The sequence below is a fragment of the Carcharhinus amblyrhynchos genome, chromosome 6 (assembly GCF_965287045.1).
Source record: "Carcharhinus amblyrhynchos chromosome 6, sCarAmb.v2.hapA, whole genome shotgun sequence".
Classification (NCBI taxonomy): Eukaryota; Metazoa; Chordata; class Chondrichthyes; order Carcharhiniformes; family Carcharhinidae; genus Carcharhinus; species Carcharhinus amblyrhynchos.
In genome coordinates, this window is record NC_137329.1 from 113,825,936 (window position 1) to 113,844,902 (window position 18,967).

The window sequence follows — 18,967 nt, forward strand, 5'->3', positions numbered from 1 at the left end:
ACATTAGAAATACCCAAACTCCCACTTAATCAGTATTGGACATAGCCTACAATATAACTCATTGATAGTGACACTCACTGTCTGGTCTCAGAGGTGAAGAGTGGCAAAGGGTGAGGTCCTTAAGGATGGACTGTCCATGCTCAATGGAATGGTCAGAGTCATGGAGCAACACAGAAACAGGCCCTTTGACCCAACTGGTCCATGCCATCCATGGTGCCCTCCCAGCCAATCCCAATTACCCATGCTTAGCCCATAGCCTCTAATCTTTTCCATCCATGTACTTCCAAATGCTTTTTAAATGTTGCTATTGTACCTGTCTCAACCACTTTCTCTGACAGCTCATTCCATACATGCACCACTCTCTGCATGAAGAAGTTGCCCCTCAGGTCCCTTTTAAATCTTTCGCCCTCACCTTAAACCTATGCCTTCAATTCCCCTTCTCTGGGGAAAAAAGACTATGTGCGATCATAGTAATAAAGATTCAGGAAGGGGAATAAATTGCAAACAAAATGGAGACTATCACTATTTGCTGCTAAATCCATGTGACTGTAGCTAGAACTTCAGCAGGGAATATCCCAATTTCCCACTGCAATTTCAAAAGTTGATCAGGGGAAGCCAGAGGAGAAATAACTAAAGTGATAATTTATCCCTTTTTTAAATAGATTATCAAATGAATCATGATTCTTAAACAGAAATAGCAGGAATTGCTGATTATTATATTTGGGGGGGGTACACTGAGATGCTTTTTAACAGAAAAAGAGGGTGCATACACGTAACAATTATAGAATCAAAAACAGAAAATACTGGAAAATCTCAGCAGGTCTGACAGCATCTGTGGAGAGAGAACGGATGTGGAGATGCCAGCATTGGACTGGGGTAAACACAGTAAGAAGTCTCACAACACCAGGTTTAACCTGGTGGTGTTGTGAGACTTCTTACTGAGAGTGAACGGAGCCAACATTTCGGGTCTGGATGATCCTTCGTCTTGTTTCCGATTCTACCATCTGCAGTAATTTGCTTTCATCATAGAATCAATACTGTTCAGTTACGTTTGACATCAGCAGTGTAGTTATAATGGAAGAGCAGCCTGACTCTGCAGCCTGAAACCAAACTGATGTTGGAGTAAAAATGGGTTCATTCCATTTTGCTTAGGAATCAATTCATGCCTTCATAACTGATTTACACTCTCAAGTCTAATGTCGGTATAAGCCAGAACTGCTTTGTACCATTTTCAACCTTCAAATGTAAATGCCTGCAAAAAAAACATTTTCAAATGCATGGAAAAGTTCTGAATATATTTTATTTCACACAGTAAGTTAGTTCTTCAGTACGTTTGAAGTGTAGGCAATAATAATGTGGCAATGTCTTCGCTGTGTTTGTATGAATAGGCATTGATTCCAGTCTGAAACAGTAGATGGGTAGAGTTAACATTTCATGCGAATGTGCAAACTGGACTCCCTTCTTTCCCCATTGACAGATGGAGAATATTCAAAATATTATAAGGCTTTTAGCTAAGTAATACTAAAGTGTTCGTGTTAAAATTCAATGGGATAGAAACTGCTTTGTGTTATACTTGTTTTTGGTTGTAAAGTGAGAGTAATGCACCCCAAATGACACCCATCTGCACAGGACCTGGACCCGCTGCTAAATCTGTGAGGGCCTCTTTCCATATGTCCTGCACCAATACAAATAAGTGCAACTCTCTTCCAAGATGTAAATTAGGTACTCGGTACACTTAGAATGATAGACTCCCTGCAATGCAGAAGGAGGCCATTTGGCCAATCAAGCCTGCACTAACAACAATCCCAGCCAGGCCCTATCCCGTAACCCCATGTGTCAACTCCCCCACCAGATCCAAATCTTCCACTACCCCAAACCCCTTTCAATCCCTATCCCCAAGTTCAACCTCCTGCCAAACCCAAACTCCCACACCCTAACACTCGCACAATCCCAAACCCCTACCACCTCTCAGCCCCAAACACCCCACCACCCCAACACCCCCCCCCCCCCACTATCTCAATTCCCTGCCACCCCACCAAGCCAAACACCTCCTGCCATCCCAACATCCCCCCAACAATGGTCACCACGCCCCCCCACAACACACCAAACACACCCACCACCCCAAACCACATTCCTCCCCCCACCCTCAGCCATCACAAACCCCCTCTGGCTAGCCCAAGCCCCCCCTCCAATCCAACTCCTCCACCACCCAAAACACTCAATCTCAATGCCCCCAAGCCCTCTGCCATCCCACACCACCCCATCACCCCAAGCCCCTTTCCACTCCAAGTCCTCTGCCACCTTAACCACTCCCACCACCCCAAACACCCAACCCCCCTTCCAACTTCTCCTCCCTTCCGCGTTAACCTCCTTCCCGCACCAACTCTATAATCTGCTTCTTCTACCTTCCTGGCTCTTGTTATGGGCTGCCATAGGTGAGGCAGGCAGCCTGACATCGATGTGTTTGCCAGAGCAATAGTGGATATGTAGATGTGCCTGGAGGGCTAATTTCTATTGCTACTTTGTGATGTCTCAGTTCAGGCGGATACAAATCATAAATCGCCAATTAGGTCCAAAACAAGTCTGGAATTAGGCAACTAACCGCAGTAGTTGTTGTGCCAATTTATCGGACATGCCATTGGAAAGATATTGTGCCATCACTAGCTCCTACTAAAACAAGATTTAATTTGTTCTGTTGGATGTTGATAAAAGCTACCCACTGTGTCCAGAAAAAATACCAAATAGAGTAAAAGGATCATTCTAAAATTTAGGTAAAGAGGCTTCAAAATAGTTCATTTTATGGACATTTAAGTAGTGTTATGACGGCCACTGGAGGGGCATCAATAAATCTCCCTGGGAAGCAGTGGGTGGTGAGGGAGCGGTGGTTTAAAAGCAGCTGGCTCGACTCAGGCCGGTAGTCGAAAGACTTTGAGGGCTGACTGTACACTGCAGCCACCCAGCGGCACTTTGAACACATTGTAAATAAAGGGTGATATAGAAACATAGAAACTAGAAGCAGGAGTAGACCATTTGGCCCTTCGAGCCTGCTCCTCCATTCATCTTGATCATGGCCGATCATCGAATTCAATATCCTGATTCCTTCCCTTCCCCTTGATGGTGATGGAAGACTGGCGTCGGTGAGATTATTACAGATAGAACATTTATTTTTAAAAAAGGGTCTATGTCACAATTTCTACTTGAGGCAGGCCCACTTCCGTCAAAAGTGAGTTTCAAAAACTTGAAGTCCAAAAAAATTTAAACAATTATTTATCTTATCACTGAATGATTCATGGTACAAATCAACCATTTTAAATATCCAAATCACATTGAGACTGAATGTTATTAAGTTACTGGCATTGCCTTATCCATGTTATTATAATCTGATATTCTCACTGACAGTGATTGGCTGTGAGAGCTAACAACTAAAAGTACCTTCAATCATCAGTGACAAATAACTAGATAGAACAAAGTCATCAGTTCTTGCATGTGTCACTTGTTCTTCTAGTGGGATTCAAGATTGAAAAGGTTTGTAATTAAGGAGTGTTCTTCCCTCCTATTATTTTAACACATTTTACAAGTATGGCATTCTTGTTGACCAAGAATATCTCTCAGCATCCACAATAAACAAAGCCCCAGGATAGCTCATAAATCAGCAACTGCATCTTGGCTAGAACTCAACAATAGAATCATTGCTCAGGATCTCTGAGGAGTTGATTAATAATGATGAATGAGTTGGTGCACGTTGTTACTGAAAAATGCAACTCTAGATTGGTGTGGATATGAGCAAGAGAGAGGCTAATCTCCTTCCTCTCCACATCTTTAATTAACACTGGATTATGAGTGACAGGAAGGAGTTTCTCAATACACTGATAATTTGGAGCATAGCAGTTGCTATGCTGATAAAAAAACACAAAGCCCATCTAGTTTGTCTTCTACAATCCTGGTAGTTGCATGATATAATAATAAGGGAGTCGTATGACTTATCATAGCAATCAATCTCCATTAGTTCATCTACAGCAAATCCAGAGACTATAATGAAGTCAGGAACTGAGTGGCCCTGACGGAACACAAACTGAGCATCAGCGAGTGGGTTATTACTGAGTAAGTGCAGCCTGCGAGTATTGTCGGGACACCTTGCATCACTTTACTGATAGTCGAGAGTAGACTGATGGGCGGCTAATTGGCTGGGTTGGACTTGTCCTGCGTTTTCGTGGACAGGACATATCTGGGCAATTTTCTCCATTGCTGGGTCGATGCCAATGTTGCAGCTGTGCTGGAACAGCTTGGCTAGGGGCACAGCAAAGTCCTGGAGAAAAGTCTTTTCAGCCATTTCTTCATATCATTTGGAATGAATTGGATTGCCTGAAGATTGATATCTGTGAATCATGAGTGACTGATATCTGTGAATCATGATGACTGATACCTGTGAATCATGATTGACTGATATCTGTGAATCTGAGGACCTCAGGAGGAAACTGAGAGGAGACACCCATTCAACACTTCTGGCTGAAGCTGATTGTAAATGTTTCATTGCTCTAAGCTTCCGGTCATTAAGCTGGCATTTTTGAATAGAATGTTGATTAAGTTCAACGTAACAAAATTCCATTGGTTTTATAGGATCCTACAGTGCAGAAAGAGGTCATTCAGCCCATCAAGTCTGCACCAACCACAATCTCATCCAAGCCCTATCCCCGTAACCCCATGCATTTACCCTAGCTAGTGCCCCTGACACTAAGGAGCAATTTAGTATGGCCAATCCACCTAACCTGCACATCTGTGGGAGGAAACTCACGCAGACACTGATCCAAGCCAGGAATCGAACCCGGGTCTCCGGCACTGTGAGGCAGCAGTGCTATCCACTGTGCCACCATGCCACCCCTTTCCAATGGTTTTATACACTTTGTACAGTTCAAACATATTCCATGAAGTCCAAACTTTGTTTAATTATTTTGTCATGACTATATTTTAAAGCTTTTCTTATGGAAAAAAAAAGCATGTGAGCATTGCTGCAATATTAGTATTTGTTTCAGTGGCAGCAAGGGTATGCTTCATGTTTTTATTAAGTCTGGCCTAGATCTTCTCTGCTGAAGCTTTCACAGTGAATAGGAGATTAGAATAATAAAAGGTTGCATTATTAGACCGCACATTATCATTGCACTAAAATATCACATGTAATGAATTACTGTGAAATGCTGTGTAAGCAAACACAGCACCTAGTTTGCACTCCACAGGATTCCACAAACACTATTGCTTAAGTATGAATTCTGTTTGTTTTAATGTTGCTTGAGAAAGGCCTGCCATGAAAGAACTTCCTTCTATTATTTGTGGAATCTCTTAACATTAACCATCTCACTATAAGAGGTAGACCTTGGTTTAACGTCTCATTTGAAAAATGACACCTCTGTCAAAGCAGCGAGCATTCCAACCCGGATTATATACTAAATCCTTGGAGTTAATTACGTAATGGAATTTGGAGCGGGAACCGAAAACAATGGCTTCAGTCCTCCCAATATTTAACAGGAGGAAATTTTGGCTCATCCAATATTGTTAAAATAATGTTAAACATTGATTGAAATATACAAGGATCCTGGTTTCAAGAAACCCATTTTAAAACTGGTTTATAATGGTGGAGCAGATGTCTCACTCAGAAATCATCAGCAGCTCCTATAGCCATCAATGCAAGACACATTTTCTTTCATGTTCATAGTCCCGTCTTAAATAAAAGCTTTCTGTGGAGCCAGCAGGAACACTTCTCCAGATTCCAAGTCGCCACAACAGTCCCCAGTTCCCTCCTTGCAGCTGGCAAGACAAGCAACCTGACACGTGACATTTTTCAATGCTTCAGTGGAAGAGTAGCTGCTGTCAGCTCACACATGAAATGCTAATGAGATCTGGGGATCAATTTTCAGCCTATCTCAGGCTTCTCGGTTGGAATATCCACTGTTGAAACTTGAGTCAGAGGTTTACAACATAGAAACAGGCCCTTCGGCCCTATTTGTCCATGCGACCCAGTTTTCAACCTTTAAGCTAGTCCCATTTGCCCACATTTGGCTCATATCCCTCTACACTCATCTTACCCGCACAACTGTCTAAATGTTTTTTAAAAAGCAAAATTGTACCTGCCTCTACTGCTACTCCGACAGTTTGTTCAAGACACTCACTACCCTCTGAATGAAAAGGTTGCCCCTCGGGATCCTTTTGTATCTCTCCCCTCTCACCTTAAAACTATGCCCTCTAGTTTTAGATTCTCCTACCTTTGGGAAAAGATATTGACTATCTAGCTGATATATAAGAACATAAGAAATAGGAGCAGGAGTAGGCCATCCAGCCCTTCGAGCCTGCCTCGCCATTCAATAAGATCATGGCTGATCTGTCATGGCTCAGTTCCACATTCCCGCCCTCTCCCCATAACCCTTAATCCCCTCTCTTATCAAAAACCCATCAACCCGCGCCTTAAAAATATTTAGCGAGGCAGCCTCCACCACTTCAACGGGCAGAGAATTCCAGAGATTCACCACCCTTTGAGTGAAGAAGTTCCTCCTCAACGCTGTTCTAAACCGCCCCCCCTTTATCTTGAGGCTGTGCCCCCTAGTCCTACTGTCCTTTCTGAGCGGGAAGAGTCTCTCCACCTCTATCCTATCCATCCCATTCATCATCTTATATGTCTCAATGAGATCTCCCCTCATTCTTCTAAACTCTAACGAGTACAAGCCTAGTTTATTCAGCCTCTCCTCATAGCTCAACCCCCTCAACTCTGGCATCAGCCTAGTAAACCTCCTCTGCACTCCCTCCAAGGCCAAAATATCCTTGCGTAAGTACGGCGCCCAAAACTGCACACACTACTCCAGCTGCGGCCTCACCAATGCCCTATACAGCCGCAGCAAGACCTCCCTACTTTTATATTCAATCCCCCTCGCGATGAAGGCCAGCATCCCATTCGCCTTCCTGACCACCTGCTGCACCTGCAAGCTGGGTTTTTGCGACTCATGCACAAGGACCCCGAGGTCCCTCTGCACTGTCGCCTGCTGCAGTTTTTCGCCTCGTAAGTAATAATCCTTCCTACCATTATTCCTACCAAAGTGGACCACCTCGCACTTGCCAACATTAAATTCCATTTGCCAGTTCCTGGCTCATTCGCCCAGCCTATCTAGATCCTTCTGCAGACTCTCCACACCCTCCACGCAATTTGCCGTTCCACCAATCTTGGTGTCATCAGCAAATTTCGACACCATACACTCGGTTCCCTCCTCCAGATCATCTATATAAATGGTAAATAGCTGAGATCCCAGCACCAACCCCTGGGGCACTCCACTGGTCACCAACCGCCAATCCAAATAGCACCCATTGACCCCCACTCTCTGCCTCCTATTTGACAACCAATCCTCTATCCACGCTAACACCTTACCCCCAACTCCATGTCCCCTAACCTTCTGCAATAACCTCTTGTGAGGTACCTTGTCAAACGCCTTCTGAAAATCAAGAAAGACAACATCCACCGGCTCTCCTCTATCCACCGCCCTAGACACATCCTCATAGAACTCCAGTACATTTGTCAGACACGACTTCCCCTTAACAAAACCGTGCTGCGTCTGCTCTATCAAGCAATTCCCCTCAAGATGCCTCGCAATTTCCTCCTTAATGACGGATTCTAACATTTTACCTACAACAGACGTTAAACTAACCGGCCTATAATTCCCCGCCTTTTGCCTGGCACCCTTCTTAAACAACGGCGTAACATTAGCCGCTTTCCGATCTTCCGGCACTTCCCCGGAATCCAGCGACGTCTGGAAAATAACTACCAAGGCATCCACCATCACCTCCGCCATTTCTTTCAGATCCCTCGGATGCATTCCATCCGGTCCTGGGGACTTGTCCACAATCAGCCCCTCCAGTCTGTCGAGCACCGCCTCTGTAGTAACAATAATGTCATTCAGACCCCCCAGTCCTACCACCTTTCCATCTCTAACACCCGGCAAATTATTCACGTCCTCCTCCGTGAAGACCGAAACAAAAAAGTTATTCAAGACCTCAGCCATTTCCCCATCCCCTACCACTAAGTCCCCCTTCTCATCCTCTAAGGGTCCAATGTTCACCCTAGCCAGCCTCTTCCTTTTTATATATTTATAAAAACTCTTGCTATCCTTTTTTATATTAAGCGCTAGCCCAGCTTCATAGTTTCTCCTACCCTTCTTTATCAACTTCTTTGTCAATCTTTGTTGACATTTAAACCTCTCCCAATCCTCTTCTCGTCCAGTACTCTTAGCTACTCTAAACGCCTCCGCTTTTAATTTAACACTTTCCTTCACCTCCTTCGTTATCCACGGCTTATTACCTCTCCTCCTGTCTAACATGGGTCGACCAATCAATACGCAGATTGAAATCCCCCATAATTACGGCCGTCCCATTCCTGCACGCCGCACTTATTTGCACGTTAACAGCCCGCCCCACCTCCAGATCATTATTCGGGGGCCTATAGACGACACCCACCAGCGTCTTCCTCCCTTTGCTGTTCCTAATCTCTACCCACAACGATTCCACTTTCTGCTCCTTGGCTCCAATATCATCCCTTGCTACCACCCTGATGCTATACTTAATCAGCAGAGCTACGCCCCCCCCCTTTTCCCTCCTGCCTATCCTTCCTAAACACTTGATACCCCTGGACATTCAGCTCCCAGTCCCTGTCACCTTGCAGCCACGTCTCTGTAATGGCCACCAGATCATATCCATTCGTGCTGATCTGCGCCACCAGCTCATCCACTTTATTCTGAATGCTTCGTGCATTCAGATACAGTGCCTTCATCCCAGCCTTCACATGGACCCTATTTGCCGGAACGCCACCAACCATACTCATGCCCCCTACTCCCTTTATTATTGGGACATCCTCGGCCTCTACCCTTACCTGTACCCTCTCCTTAACTTTAGGCCTCGTAATGTCACCTACCCTCGCACCCTCCCCCCCCAATTAGTTATGCCACTCATTATTTTACAGATAAGCCTCCTACACTCCAGGGAAAAAAATCCCAGTCTATCCAGCCTCTCCTTAGAACTCAAACTATCAAGTCCCGGTAGCATCCTAGTAAATCTTTTCTGCATTCTTTCCAGTTTAATAGTATCTTTTCTATAATAGGGTGACCAGAACTGTACACAGTATTCCAACTATGGCCTCACCAATGTCTTGTACAACTTTAACAAGGTGTCCCAACTCCTGTATTCAATGTATTGACCACTGAAACCAAGCCTGCCGAATGCCTTCTTTACCACTCTGTCCACCTGTAAATCCACATTCAAGGAGCAACGTACCCCCTAGATCTCTTTGTTCTATAACTCTCCCAATGCCCTACCATTAACTGAATCCAGCTGAGATTCTAACTCAATATACAAAAATAGAAGCTTAAAAGTTGGATTTTACATGTTCTTGCTGGGGATTTAAAATAGAGCAGGTACCCACTCAATCCCCATCCCACTCACCTCCATGACACAGTAGGTGAGTGGGTGCCAATGACATATGTAAATAATGACAGGTCAATTGCGTTTGTTTACAAGTCAATTCACCCCAACAATGCATTTGTTACTTGTGCCATAATACAACTAGTATGACTGGCATGCGGGAGTTTTTTTTTAGAAAGGCAGGAAGGAAGGGGAGGCACTATTTTCAGGAGATTTCCTTTGCACACCAGGGGAATCCCCCCTAAGATAGTTTTCTCCCACTCCCCCCACTTCCTTCCAACCAGCCTGCTCTCCAAATCACAGCGAGGAAATCCCATTGTGAGTCAATTTAGCCCATTGCAATGTATTACATAAGAACATAAGTAATAGGAGCAGGAGTAGGCCATCTGGCCCTTCGAGCCTGCCCCGCCATTCAATAAGGTCATGGCTGATCTGAAAGTGGATCAGTTCCACTTACCCTCCTGCTCCCCATAACCCTTAATTCCCTTATCGATCAGAAATCTATTTACCTGTGACTTAAACATATTCAATGAGGTAGCTTCCACCGCTTCAGTGGGTGGGAAATTCCAGAGATTCACTACGCCTTGAGAGAAGAAGTTCCTCCTCAACTCTGTTCTACGGGTGCAGGACAGGCGTGCAAGGAGTGAGTTAGCTTCCTGCTGATTTTCCTTTTGGGGAGTGCGGGGAACCATCCAAGCCTCCTCCTCCCTCCCCCCATCCCATAATCTGCTGCAGAGACAGTGAGAGAGATGGCCTCATCACAGTTAGTGGATGGCTCACTAGTTACATGAGGAAGAAAGGATGCGGGGGGCAGGGTGGTAATTAGAATCAAAGGAGGTTCACGTGGAGTACAAACATCGACATAGACCAGTTGGCTGGAATGTCTAATTATGTGCTGTACATTCTGTGTAAATCTCCGCCACGTCTTACTTAATTCAGACAGTTAATAAATATTTAAAGTGCAAATTTTAGCATGAAACTGAGTTTACAGCATAATTTATTACTGCTGGCTCCCCATTACCTTCTATGTAACAGTATCGAAATGAGCACTTTGAGAGAGATGGGAGACTAGAACAATGTGCAATTGTTTCATCTCGCAGTGTCACTGAACTCGACAAGACCACCTCAACACTGTTCAACCAATGTAATCTCTACATCAACCACATGCTTTTGGTGTTTGTTCCGATAGCAGCATTGCAAAGAACAATCTGATTTTACAAAGCTAAAAAACACGACTGTTCTTTACATTACGCTGTAGTGTTCGTGCAGTGTGAAAGCCTCATGAGGTCACCTTCATTAGGTTTCTGAGAATAGAAATCTATTGCACAGTTAGGGATGGCATGGTGGCACAGTGGTTAGCACTGCTGCCTCACAGCACCAGGGTCCCAAGTTTGATTCTAGTCACGGGTCATGGTCCGTTTGGAGTCTACAAGTTCTCTCCATGTCTGTGTAGGTTTCCTCCCATTGTCCAAAGATGTGCGGGTTGGCTATGCTAAATATCAGGGGGATTAGCAGGGTAAACGCACGGGGTTACAGGACTAAAACCTGGGTGGGATTGTGGTTGGTACAGACTCGATGGGGTGAGGCTTCTTTCTGTACTGCTGAGATTCTATGATTTTAATTTCTCTGGTCCGGAATTGTATTGTTCAGAAACACCAGCTGTCTGGAAAGTTTTTTAAACTTGTTGGACTTTAAGCTGGTGTTGTGGGGTTTCTTTCTGTTTTACCCCAGTCCAACGCCAGCATCTCCACATCATGGAAAGTTTTTCAGCAGAGTCTGGGGCGGGATTTCCAATGGACCATTGCATCATCTCCCCCCCCCCCACCCTGCGCCCCCCACACCTCCCTCCCACCCCCTCACCCCCCCCCCAGCCATGACAACTCCCATGGCAGGCGGAACAAGAAAATCCCCCTTGATGTCATGGGCACAATTTTAGTGTTTTGTGAGTGGATCATGGAAGATACAGTAATTGGATAACTGAAACCATTTTCGTAACTGCTTTATAATGTTTTAGTACTGTTCTATGCTTCAGGTAAATATTGGAACCTGAACTTCAGTGGAGTGGCAGTCAGAGTCAGGTGACCTCTCTGCCCCTACTTTCTTACTTGAAAAATGTTTCTGTTCCTTCCTTAACTGACCTTCTGACTCAGGCCGGTGAGATCTGCGCAGTGCAGCGCGCTCCCAGGCCTTCAGTCAAGTACTGTGAAGTCAGACATAAAGGACGGGGCGGGGGGGGGGGGGGGGGGGGGGCGGAGGTGGGGGGGAGTTGGTGGGCACTGCTGTCGTAAACCAGGTAAGCTAAAGGTCAACACAAACCAAAATGGAAATAAGGTGGGGGCAGTTGTGTCAGGCCTCAGGGGAGGCTGTGGGGGGGCGGGGAGGGGGGGGTGGAGTGGGGGGGCATCCCCATGGGGGAGCGATGGGGGGGGAAGAGTTTTGTGGGACTGAGGGAATCCCATGAGGGAAGGAATCCCTTGGGGGAGGTGCTTTTTGGGATGGAGCAGGGCAGATGGAGGTGTCCTGTGGGGGTGGGTGGTAATGGCAGTCCTATGGGGGGACATAGTTAGGGAGTATCTAGGGTTTCAGTGCTGTGGGGGTGAATCCCATCCTCGCGGATGGGGAGGTTGGTGGGGGGGGGTTAGTTGGTGTGGATTTGTCCAATTGTTACCCAGGAGTTAGAATTGGTTTTACTTTTTTGTGGGTAATTACTGATGCAAGACAGTCAGAACCATCTGGAGTTTGAAATTTAAATCTAATTTTCAATGGTTCCCAGTGCAGGGCAACTGTCCATTGGACATTTGCACTTCTCTGGCCATTACTGTGTAATTCTTACCTGGGAACTTGTGTGTGTGTGTGTGTGTGTGTGTGTGTGTGTGTGTGTGTGTGTGTGTGTGTGTGTGTGTGTGTGTGTGTGTGTGTGTGTGTGTGTGTGTGTGTGTGTGGCCACAATTTGTTTCAGTCAGTGGATTCCACTGACGGGTATGGGGTACAGTTAAAGTTGAAGCACACTAAATTTTTAACTGTGGATGTCTTTCTCCGAAGGGTTATGGTTCTGTTGACTGATACTCCTACTTGCTAAACTCTCTTTCGCGTCTAATTTGTTTTTCACTGTTTAAATGGATTGCATTGTTGTGATATTTCTGATGCTGCCATGTTAGCCACATGGCCAGATCATTTTCGTAAATGAGAATTGGCTCTTAATTTTTCCAATAGTGGAGGTGTCCAGAAACAGGGGTTACAGTCTAGGGATACAGGGTAGATCATTTAAGACGGAGATGAGGAGACATTTCTTCACCAAAGGGTGGTGAGCCTGTGGAATTCATTACCACTGAATGTAGTTGATGCCAAAACATTGAATGTATTCAAGAGGTGGCTGGATATAGCACTTGGGGTGAAAGGGATCAAAGGTTATGGGGAGAAAGCAGGATTAGGCTATTGAGTTGGATGATCAGCCATGATCATGATGAATGGCAGTGCAGGCTCAAAGGGCCAAATGGTAAAATATACCCTGCTCCTACCTTCCATGTTTCTATATAAATGAAAAAAATAAAATGATAATCCAGTCATTCTACAGTCCAGAGAAATCTGAAATTGAGAAGTGACTTGGTCCCAAGCATTCTGGATTGGCAGGTTTGCAGAGTATCTGGCTTTTTTAAAATGCAAAGTAAAAAATTGCAACAATTTTTCATTTATGTTTTAAGAAAGCGTGTCTTTTTGTTTAAACACCTCCGAGAGTCATTTTACAGACAGATGGCAGAGCTTCAATAGTACCCACGAAACGGAAGCCAGCTAACCTTGGCCGTGTCCCAGTTACAAGAAGGAATCAGACATGATGGATTATAAGACAGTTTTAACTTCTTGCCAAATGTTCCTTTTTTCTGGAAGAGTTAAAAATGACAAAAAGGCTGCCCTCACACTGAAATTTCCATCTGATGGCTGTCAGCAGAGGAGAAGGCTGTATTTTACTGAGGCCTAGCCAAGTGATAATGGATGGAAATCAATTGAAACAGTTTGGAATCATTGGAACTGGAATTCACGCTTGGGCCTGGATTTTCGTGTCTTTGCCCTGGACTTGGGCCATTTTAGCAAGGGGCCACTAAGAAAGGTGCGAGTACTCAGCAGGTCTGGCAGCATCTGTGGAGGGAAACTCAGCTAACGTTCGAGTTCAGTGACCTTTTCACCTGTGCTAAAGAAAGGTTATCCACAGGAAACAGTGGGCTGGATTTTGCTGTAAGTTTTGGGACCCTCATGTCAAGATCATTTCCCTGAGCCCCTCCCCACTTGATGTCATATTGTCAACTGGTTGAATTAGGGACATGGGGTGGGTTCCCCAGAAGCAGCAGCAAAGTGTGGCCCACTGCAAGGGCAATGAATGCTGCCCCTAGCCGGTGACCCCCACATCCTGTCAAAAAAAAAACAGAGAAGCCACTGTATCTCACTGTGTGGCCAGTGGAGGCGCTGCTGAGGTCCAGGTAGCAGGGAAGCCCTGGAGCTACCACTGGTATTGACATCATTAGGCCCTTGACAAACAGAGACATCCATCTCCAGGAGCTCCACACTCAGTGGCAAGGCTGCGAGAAGGGGAACCAGCCATCTGCCATTTTCTTCATCTGCCATTCAGTCTCCACCTCCCACCATGAAGCCACCTCATTTGCTAGGATGCAAACACAGGGAGGAGGGCAGGGGACAGTGTGGGAGGCTGGTGGGGTGTCAAGCGACTCCTTAATTGGGTTCATTGTTTCCCACCAATGCCAGGCAAGATATGGTCATAGAATCGTAGAATCCTACAGTGCAGAAGGAGGCCATTTGGCCCATCGATTCTGCACCGACCACAATCCCACCCAGGCCCTATCCCCGTAGCCCCAAGCATTTACCTGTTAATCTCCCTGGCATCACAGGTCAATTTATCACGGCCAATCCAACTAACCTGCACATCTTTGGAGCATAGGAGGAAACTGGTGCACCTGGAGGAAACCAATGCAGATGCAGGGAGAATGTGCAAACTCCACACAGACACCCGAGGCTGGAATTGAACCGGGTTCCCTGGCGCTATGAGGCAGCAGTGCTGTGCCACCATGCCGTCATCTCTGTGAAGCCGCTTCCAGAGATACCATGATGGAGATGGGGGAACCAACACACCATCCTCTACTACAAACTATCCTGGCTCCCAGCACCGTCTCCAGAATATTACCCCATTAATTCTGTCTGTCACTCCCCTGATGCTGCCAAACCTGTTGAATATTTCCCGCACTTCTGTTTTTATATCAGATTTCCAGCAACCCGCAATATGTTTTTTTTTGCAAGAATTATGTAAGTTTCCACTCCTGACAGCTTCCTGCATGGGGAAGGACCATTTCTCTGGCAGGATCCAGCTCAGGAACACACCATGAAAAGAATCGTGGGCTTGAATCGATGTCTGCGCTCTTTGACGACCGAAATATCGGGTGAGATCTTGCAGCCTCGCTCGGGCGAGACCAGAAATTCCCTCCCGAGATCAACGGAGGTTTCCGTTGTTGGACCCTCGCCCGCTCCGATCCCATGGCGGGCAAGGTGGTACAGTTCCACCCATCGTTTCTGATAGATCCCCTGATAGACAAGGGAATTAAGGGTTATGGGGAGAAAGCAGGGAAGTGGGACTGATCCACTTCAGATCAGCCACGATCTTATTGAATGGCGGGGCAGGCTCGAAGGGCTAGATAGCCTACTCCTGCTGCTATTTCTTATGTTCTTATGTTTCAGCACTGCAGCCTTTACCATATTATTTACCATAATCCTGCCTGGGTGGCACAGTGGCACAAGGTTCAATTCCGGTCTGTGTGGAGTTTGCACTTTCTCCCCATGTCTACGTGAGTTTTCTCCGGATGCTCTGGTTTCCTCCCACAGTCCAAAGGTGTGTGGGTTAGGCTGATTGGTCAGGCTAAATTGCCCCTTAGTGTCAGGGGGATTAGCATGGTTACGGGAATAAGGCCTGGGTGGGACTGTGATCAGTAGAGATACAAGGGGCCGAATGGCCTCTTTCTGTATTGCAGGGATTCTATGATATTCGGATTAATCAAAAGTACATCGCTGGAACCAATGAGCAGGTTTAGCTGCGAATAAGATGAGCTTAGGCAATTGAAATTGGTTGGAGTTCGCTTAAAAATCCCCAAAAGTTTTACCTACTTTGAATTATTGTCATTTTTGTTTAGGTTTTAAGAAACCCCGCCAAGGTGTATATCCATTGAATGCCAGATTTGCATATGAACACAATATGTGAAGATTCTTTATCAGTATCAATGTTGGATACTGATTATTATTAATGGGGTCAGATGGATGTATACAGATTAATGAGATAACGCTGACTTCACAAAAAATAACTGGCAGCTCCGGACATGTTTATTTTTCAGGTCAGGAACAATTTGACATGATGGATAGAACCCTACAGTGCAGAAAGAGACCCTTTGGCCCATCGAGTCTGCACCAACCACAATCTCACCTAGGCCCTACTCCCATATACCTACATATTATTACCCGCTAATTCCTCTAACCTAAGCATTTTAGGACACTAAGGGGCAATTTTACCATGGCCAATCAACCTAACCTGCACATCTTTGGACTGTGAGAGAAAATCAGAGCACCTGGAGGAAACCCACACAGACACGAGAAGAATGTGCAAACTCCACACAGACAGTGACCCGAGCCAGGAATTGAACCCAGGTCCTTAGAGCTGTGAAGCTGCGGTGCTAACCACTGTGCTACCGTAGCACTGCTTCCTCACAGCGCCAGGGACCCGGGTTCAATTCCTGGCTTGGGTCACCGTCTGTGCGCAATCTGCACGTTCTCCCTGTGTCTGCGTGGGTTTCCTCTGGGTTGCTCTGGTTTCCTCCCACAGTTGAAAGATGTGCTGGTTAGGTGCATTGGCCATGCTAAAGTTCACCCTCAGTGTACCCGAACAGGCACTGGAGTGTGGTGACTAGGGGATTTTCACAGTAATTTCACTGCAGTGTTAATGGAAGCCTACTTGTGTCACTAATAAAAAAACTTCAAATTGTATAAGCTCCCCTCTCAATGAGACCATATACATAGCTTTTCTTTGCAGCAGAGGTGAGTTTCTTTACCCCTGTGAGACACATTTGCCTCTGTTTCATATATAGAGGTCTCCGGATACTTTAGTCTCAAATGGTAATGACTGTTTATCCTGAGGGCAGAACCTGGTTGTATCCTGGCAGACCTCACAATCCACTGCAGCTTTGATCAGCATGATGGCACAGTGGTTAGCACTGCTGCCTCACGGCTCCAGAGACCCAGGTTCAACTTCCAGCTTGGGTCACTGTCTATGTGGAGTTTGCACGTTCTCCCCATGTCTGTGTGGGTTTCTGCCGGGTGGTCTGGTTTCCTCCCATAATCCAAAGATATGCAGGTCAGGTGGACTGGCCATGCTGAGCTGCTCCTTAGTGTCAGGGGGTTTCCTGGGTAAATACGTGGAGTTGCAGGGTCCCTGGTGGGAATGTGGTCAGTACAGACTCAATGGGCTGAATGCCCTCCTTCTGAACTGTAGGAATTCAATGGACAGGTGTGCCACAGTTCTTTCTGCTGCTTACTATGCACAGTAGAATCCACTGAGCGATATAGATTACTGTGCCTTTCCACACGACCTTTGTGCTGGCTTTTATTTAGACGCTGCCAGTGATTTAATGCCTCATGGGATGACTACACTTCTGTATAAATCCTGTATTCCCTCTCAAGTGTGAGTAATAATTATTAGTGAGCTGTGCATTGAGTTCCACAATGAAACTTAAAGAACAGTATTACATTCCCTCAGGAGTTACGCCTCCACACAATTAATAAGATGTCTTATTCATGACTGAATTCCAGGTAATCTTCACGCATATAATTGACTATCACAACCCACTTGTGCCTGAAATCTTTTGGAATCTTGTTTTTTTTTGTGCTCCTGAAATACCTGGATGCAGCTTAGCAGATTGGCTTAATTTTAACAATTTGAATTGCCTTTCTTTATTTTTCTTTATTATCGTGATCCATACACACACATACAGGCACACACCCCACCCACCCATACACACACACACACACACACACACACAGACACACACCCCACCCACACACACACACACACACCCCACCCACCCATACACACACACACACACACACACACACACACAGGCACACACCCCCACACACTCACACACCCACCGCAGCACACACACGCACACATCTACACACACACACACCCCACCACACACACACACACACACACACACACACACACACACACACACACACACACACACACACACACACACCATACAAACCCACCCACCACCTCCCACACCTATACACACCCACACATACACACACCATACACACACCCATCCCCCCTACACAGACCACTCTCCCCCCACGTAGACACACACACAGCACACCTCACACACACACACCCATACACACACCCACACACCACACACACACAATCTCTACTTCTGCACCCCCACACAAAGACTTCCAAAAAAATACACAGCCTCCCCGCCCATACACACAGAACAACCTCCCCCACACACAGAATCCCACACACACACACACCAGCCCCCTCACACACACACACATATCCACACATATACATCATATACACACACACACACACACACATGCCCCCCCCCACAAACATATCCCCACTCTCATATCTCCACACACACACACACACACACACACACACATGCACACACGCCATCCCCCCCAACACACACATGCTCCCGAACAGCATCCCCACACACGGGTGCTGATGGCTTTGGTCATATCTTAAAGGACTTCCAGCCACTCAGTTGAAGGGCAATTAGGGATGGGCAATAAATGCTGGCCCAGCCAGTGATGCCCACGTCCCGAATGAATAAACATTAAGTGATCGGTTGATAAATATATTGAAGAATGAGATTGACTGGCATTCAGGGAATCGAGGAATGTGGAGATGGAACAGGAAGGTGGAGCTGGTGAATGTTCAGCCACAATCAGATTGCATGACAGGCCAGACTTGAGGGGTAATGTGTTCCTTCAGCTCGAATGCATAGAAACTGGAATCTGATTTTGCACAACAATGTACATCACTCTTTACTCGCTGAATCCTACAGTAACAACTCTCCTTGAACATAACAAGAAGCTGCTTTCAAAAAGTATAATCAGTCAGTAACTGTTAATGAACCAGAGTAGGAGAGATTAGGATAGTTTTTTATTCATTTGTGGGACATGGGTGTCGCTGGCAGGCAATCATTTATTGCCCATCCTAGTTGCCCTTGGAGGGGGCAGTTGAGAGTGAACTGCATTGCTGAGGCCCTGGGATCACATGTAGGCCAGATGTAAGGATGGCAGATCTCCTTCCATAAGGGACATTGGTGAACGAGATGAGTTTTTCCGATAATTGACAATGGTTTCATGGTCATCGATAGACTCTTAATCCCAGATATCTTTATGGAATTCAAGTTCCACAAACACATATCCCAGGGATGGGGGGTATGTAAGGGCGGCATGG

The 18,967-nt window shown here is 45.9% G+C and overlaps 1 protein-coding gene across 1 annotated transcript in view; it reads right to left on the reverse strand.

Moving 5' to 3' along the window:
- Window positions 1-18,967, reverse strand: part of LOC145344551 (protein kinase C-binding protein NELL2-like) — a 284,248-nt gene that overhangs the window by 150,329 nt on the left and 114,952 nt on the right. The gene's annotated exons all lie outside the window — the stretch shown is intronic.